General features: G+C 31.3%; 1 pseudogene; it reads right to left on the bottom strand.

Annotated features, from left to right (window-relative positions):
- Nucleotides 1-5,194: 5,194 nt before the first annotated feature.
- LOC100916762 lies at nt 5,195-6,118 on the bottom strand (annotated as a pseudogene).
- Nucleotides 6,119-6,704: the final 586 nt, after the last annotated feature.

Below are 6,704 nucleotides of genomic sequence, written 5' to 3' on the forward strand. Positions count from 1 at the left end.
TAATTAAGAAATTAGAACCTTTAAGCAATTTAGATGAGATGTTCCAACTTACCTAGGTAACACTGTCATTTATGTTTCAAAGATGGAATTTTACTCATAACCAGAAAGCAAGTATCTAAGCAATCAATTTGTTGTGATGCCCAAATTTCACAAATGTTTTTACTTGCCAATATTAAAAATACTAACTGATCCTCATTTGTAAAGTGCATATTAGAGGAAAATGGGACCTTCTATGATATATTGTCTTTAATTATGTAAAACTGGAATTTCTTTTAAATAATTTATCTTATAATTTCTAATTATCTGAAATACCCTACTTTCAGTTTCTAAATCAAATACATATGGATAATATAGATTTTATGTAGCATTTTGTTCCTCTTATCATTTCTATTATAATATAGTTATTAATTCTTACATTTTCCTGTTACTCTATTTGATTGGAAGAATATTTAAATTGAAAAAATTAAAACAAGATTTTCACTGAGATTAAGAATTACTAATACTAGATTGACTGAATTAAACATTATCCATGTTTGTACACCCCAGTTTAAATATGAGAGAGGTAAAGAGAAAAGAGAGGAGGAGAGAGCCAAAGATGGAGAGACAGAGAAAGAAACAATGAAAGACAGAGTGAGACAAAATGTGAGGGAATACTTTTTTTAATTAAAGTTTTATAAAGTATATGCATGGGTAATTTTTCCAATATTGATTAATGTAATACTATGGAAGACATGAACCTTGTTCTGAAGTAGTAGAGATTTGAGGGTACAAGTTTTGTTTCAGTGGATATTTTAGAAAATGTACCATCTTGCTTTATTAGAAGAGTTTGGAAATTATGGATGGAATATTATACTGTCAGTACTAATAATTATATTATTGTTGCTGTGGGAAATCACTTTTATTGTTGTTATTTTCACTTGTTTACATGCATTCATACCTGGAATTAATCTCTGAGGATACTAGAAAGGAGAGTTTTATCTGGAATTAAAAGTAATAACAATATAAAATATCAATTTTGAGTTAAAATCAAATAATGTATGGAAAAATATTATATAGGCAGTGTGAAGTAGGAAGGGGATTAGAGGGGAAGGGAATACCATTGAGGTTGATATGGAAAATCAAAAATGACTTTAATTCTATAGATATGTTAGCATTAACTGTGGGGTATATTTGGTATAATAATACTACACAGGCTTGACCAGATGCTTCTCATATGAATGAAGATTGGGAGATATATTTAAGTAGGTGTATAAAAGGATACCAAACTATAGTGAGATAATATTTTAGCAAGAGAATCTGCAGGATCAACTATTCCAACCTTCTTCTTTTATAGATAAGGAAACAAAAGCCAAAAACAGCCAAAGGACTTACTTAGGTTTGTGAAGACAGCAAGAGGCAGAGTCAGATGCCAATTGCCCTGGGAAACCTCTATTGCCCCAAGCTGAGCCCCACAATGTGCAGATTAGAGGGCTAATATGGCTGGTGTGCCTTCCTGTTGTGCAGGTTTGCAACTTGCCCCAAGGAAAGCCCATACTGCAGATTGGGATGTGAGCTTGTGCTGCTATCTGTACTCTCACTTCCCGTTTGGGGCTCTGCTTGGAGCCTTAGTTCTCTCCCTGCTTGTGCTGATCTCCCCCCAACCCTGAGGACAAATTTTTTTGGAGAGACTGCAAATTTTCTTCTGCTGGTGAGTTGTTATACTTCTAATCTTTATTAATTGTAGCAGTAAAGACTATTTTTGATGCTTGATATAATATTGATAAAGAGGGTAAGAGTAGAGCTTAGAAAGTCACCTGTGCCTTCTCCACCATCTTGGCTCCGCCCCAGGACTTTCTCTTTGAAGAAATAAATTTGTAATTGTTTGCTAAAAAATTAAATAGTAAAAGAGATTTTAAGTTTTGCCCAGAGGTATATTTTTGCTCATTGTGGTTGCTCAGATAAATGTGGGAAAGTTAGATTCTCCATTTTGTCAGATAGGTGATATGGAAATTTTGATCTCTTTGACCAAGATTTGGATGACCCATGTCCTGAGTTCCAAGACCCTCAATGTAATATACCTTGCCTCTCATTGCAATAGTCATGTTTTTCATTAATTGTTAACCACTCATAATTGATAGCTACCCTCAAGAATACCTGTTCTTGGAATAATATGTAAACTATGAATCTATTTCTGAGAGGTTTTTAGTCTAAGACAGATGATCAAGTGACCATGCTTTTATTAATAAATGTATTGACCTTATAAATGCAATTATTAAATTACTCAGAAAGTATAATTTTCAGAAATTCTAATAGTCATAAAAATTATTAGTTCCACTTGTTAAGCTAATAATATTTAGGCATAAAATGAGACGAGGTTGAAGTTTCATTAGTTCATTCAGTTATTAAGTAAATGATTACTTTTACAAGTTACATGAAAGATAAAAATAGTAATATCAGTTCTATGACATTGTTGCTATTATTGAGTATTTTAGGTATCTGCAACTATTCACAACTCCATTTTGTGTTTTCTTGGCAAAGAAACTGGAGCTGATTTTTCATTTATTTTGCTCCTCTTTGTATGGGTGAAAAACTGAAGCAAGCAGGGTTAAGGGACTTGTCTAGTCTAACACTGCTAGTTAGTGAATGAGGCCAGATTTGAATTCAAGAAGGTGAGTCCTCCTGACTTTAAGCCTAGCATCCCATCTACTGTGCCACCCAATTGGTCAGGTTTGTATAGAACTCATTTTAAAAAATCACTTCAAAATAAAACTATTCAACTGAAACTATGTCAATGTCTGAATTGTAAGTAGATGACTCAAATAGCTTTATCATGGCTTGTTATTTTGTTATTTCTTCAAGCAAAATAACAAATCCTTTGAAAATAGATATTTGTCTCTGAATTTGCCATCCATATTCTAGTTTCTTTTGAAAGAATCATTTCATTCATCTAGCACTATAAATGCAATAAATTGCATTTATTGAAAGATAGGATACCTGAAATTCAAGTCTGGCCTCCAACACATGTTAAACTTGTGACTTTGGGCAGACATTAGGTCATTGTCACTTAGGAATTCTTTAAAACTAGAAAGTGCTTGACTGCAATAGTAATTCAATAGGAACAATTTATATCCATTAAATCTCTAGTGTATTAAAAAAAACTAAATGTAATCATTGTTATTAGTAAAAATGAAAGATTACAGATTTCATGACATATAGAGAAAATTTTAATAAATTTAATCTGGTATAAAGGAAATTATAAAGACAGAAATAAATGTTCATTACTATAAATTTAGCAGAGAAACTGTTTAGTTGTAATTAACATTTAAATAAATATTGAGAAAATATTTTTCTAATAATTGAAAAATAATTAAATATAAACTACATATCTATTACTTTAAAATTAGGCAAAACCTTTATATATTTGATTTGGTATATTTGGTCGGTATTCCTAAAACTTGTGGATAGAGCTCTTATTTCTACCTTATAGATAAGGAAATGGAGATTGAGTGATTTAATGGATATTTCTAGGGATAAAAGTCCAGAGAATAAATAAAGTTTCTCTCCTCCAAACCATTCCCCTCCCTCAGCTCCAAGTCAGAGGAAAGAAACAGACGTTGAATTCACTATGCCATATAGCTATCTTTATTTTGATATACATAATTTTAGAGGGAATGTAAACAAATATACAAAAATAAGAACTATTCTTCATAAGACAGAAAGTACCAAAAGGGAAAACAAAAGAAAAACTATCATACAAGTAACACAAATTAAAACCACTTGATAATTATTTAAAATATTTTGTAATTAGTAAAATTAATACAACCATTGTAGTTTATTAAGCTTACAAAGATACTGAAATACTGTAAAATGAATTGCTGAAAAAGTTGAGGACAAGTGAAAAGCTGTTGGTAAAATTTATCAAGAACAAATGTTGAAATTCATTATCATTGTCTTTTTTTTTTCAGAGGACCAAAATAACATCACTATGATAGAATAGAGTTACAGTGTGCCCAACTGTGGCTGATCATACCAATATGAAACCAATATGAACTCAGAATGCTCTGCCACTGGTAGGACAAAAATAATCCATGTGAACATTGGGAGTAGTTTCTCTAATTTTGCATATCTCATGTTTTATCTGATAATTCTATTCTGCTTTGTTTGTAGAGTACAACATCTTCTCTGAGGAGGACATATCAACCTGGAGGTGATGTTCCAGTGTGTTCATATTATACAATTGATTCTTAGTTGTCAAGAGAGACCTTGAAAATAACCTTATATCACTTTGACCAATTTTATTATATATCCCAAGGATGTTATTGTAAGAAGACAAGACCTACAAATATGACAATATTCACAACAGCATCATCTTAGAAAAAAAATTAGAGTGCCAAGAAAAAAGTTTCTGATGGTTGCTTAATGATGGAAATATATCAGCATTTACTAATCTGCCTTAACAAATGCAAATATGAAAATTTCATAGAAAATGGAAAAATTATTAAAAGGACATTAAATAAAATGTAGATGAACTAACGCACAACAATTCCAGAATAATGGAGAGGCAACTGAATTTTGACCAAGAAGAGCAGAATATTGCCTCAGTTAAATAATGCACCTTTCCTACTATAAATAAAAGATAAGATTGTGAAAAAGTTTTAAAAGATTTTTTTATAGGTGATTTGTGAGTAGAATGTGTCAAATAAAAATTAAATGTCAATAACTGTTTGTTTCAAATGTAGCTGCTTCATAGTGTCTTCACACAAAATCATAAAGATAGCATATTAGAAATATGGGAAATGTCAGGTGCCTTAGAGTTTATCTGGTTTGCAAATGAGCAAAACAAATTCTACAAAACAAAAAGAGTTTGGTTATGGAATTCTCAAGGGGAAATTGATAAGTCCATTTTTCTGTTTATTGTAGACTTATGTGACTTAAGTAATTTTTGTAGTAATTATTTTAGTTTATTATTTTAGCTTGAGAAAAGAAATTAAACTTTAAAAAGCTAAATTTAAATAACATTTGCTCTTTGTAACTCACAACTACAGTAGATATGACATTGGAATGGGAGAAAATATTGTATAGCATTGATTATTTTACATGAGTAAATTTTCAAATGAAGTTAGGCAAGAAAAAAAAATTATAAATAGAAATTGACAAATAGAGTTCTAACAAAAGAAAGGCTCATTAAAATTTCTTATTTTCTTCATGACCTTACTTATTTCAATAATAATTTTCTTAATGCAGAAATGACATCCTTATTTCTTAGGCTATATATCATAGGATTAAACATTGGTGTTAAAATGGTATAGAAAAGAGAGAGAACTTTGTCAATTTCTTCTGAGTGACTAGCTTTTGGTCGCAAATACATAATGGCAATAGACCCATAGAATAAACTGACAACTATAAGATGGGAAAAGCAAGTAGAAAATGCTTTATATCTACTTGTGGCTGATGGAAGTTTCAGAATTACAGTAATGATTTTAGTGTAGGACCATAGTATCAGGAGAAAGGAAACCATGCCATATAGCACAGCCACAACATAGACAGAAACCTCAGTTGTGGATGTGTCCCCACAGGCTAATTTCAGTAATGGAGGAATATCACAGAAAACATGATTGAGTTTGTTTGAGCCACAGAAGGGTAAAGAAAAAATCTGATATGTCAAGCTTGTTTGAACTGGGATTCCACTAATCCAAGAGACCACCACCAGTTGGACACAAAATTTGTGATTCATAATGAGAGGATAATTCAATGGCTTACAAATGGCCACATAGCGATCATATGACATCACGGCCAGGAGGAGGCATTCTGTGCTACCAAGGACTAGAAAGAATCAAAGTTGTATAGCACAAGTCAAGAAAGAAATGTTTTTATTATGGGACCAAAAGTTTGTTAATAGCTTGGGGAGTATGACTGATGTATAGCAAATTTCCAAAAAGGAAAAGTTCCCAAGGAAAAAGTACATGGGTGTTTGGAGAGCTGGATCAGTCTTGGTTATTGCAATGATGAGACCATTCCCCATCAGGATATTCATGTACATGATTAAAAATATTGTAAAGAGAAATGCTTGGAATTTAGGAACAATAGAGAATCCTAGAAGTATAAATTCCATGATGATGGTATAATTTTCTCCTGCCATCTTCATGTGCATTTTATGTGTACTTTATATTTGTGGAAATAGTTGAATTTAAAAGTCACTTTTCAGGTCACTGTTTCCTCACCTATAAATAGAGGGATTTGGATTAAATAATCTCTATGTCCATTTAAGATCTAATATGATATATTATAGGTCCAAACATACCACCGATTAAACAAACATTATTTAAATATCTGCTATTCAACTTATAAGACTTATTATTTGAAAATTATTTGAAAGACATAGTTGATTCTACATTTAACTCTAGCCAAAAATCCCTCCATATAAAATATTCATAATTCAATTTTTTTAGAGTGCTACTGCTATTGTTCTCTTTTCATGTTCAGCCATTTTGTATCCTTTGTGACCCCATGTGTTATTTTCTTTGCAGAGATATGGGAGTGGGATATTTGGGACATTTGGTTTTGAAGATGGAATAGGGAATATTTACTTAATAAAAACAGAAAAAAAATCTTCATTCTGACACATATATACACAGGCTTTCTGTAGTCATACAGAATCATAGAAATGGAGTTAGATGTGGAAATGAACTTGGTTTCACAAGATACAGATACATATAAGAAAGTGA

The sequence above is a fragment of the Sarcophilus harrisii genome, chromosome 6, assembly GCF_902635505.1.
Source record: "Sarcophilus harrisii chromosome 6, mSarHar1.11, whole genome shotgun sequence".
NCBI classification, from domain to species: domain Eukaryota; kingdom Metazoa; phylum Chordata; class Mammalia; order Dasyuromorphia; family Dasyuridae; genus Sarcophilus; species Sarcophilus harrisii.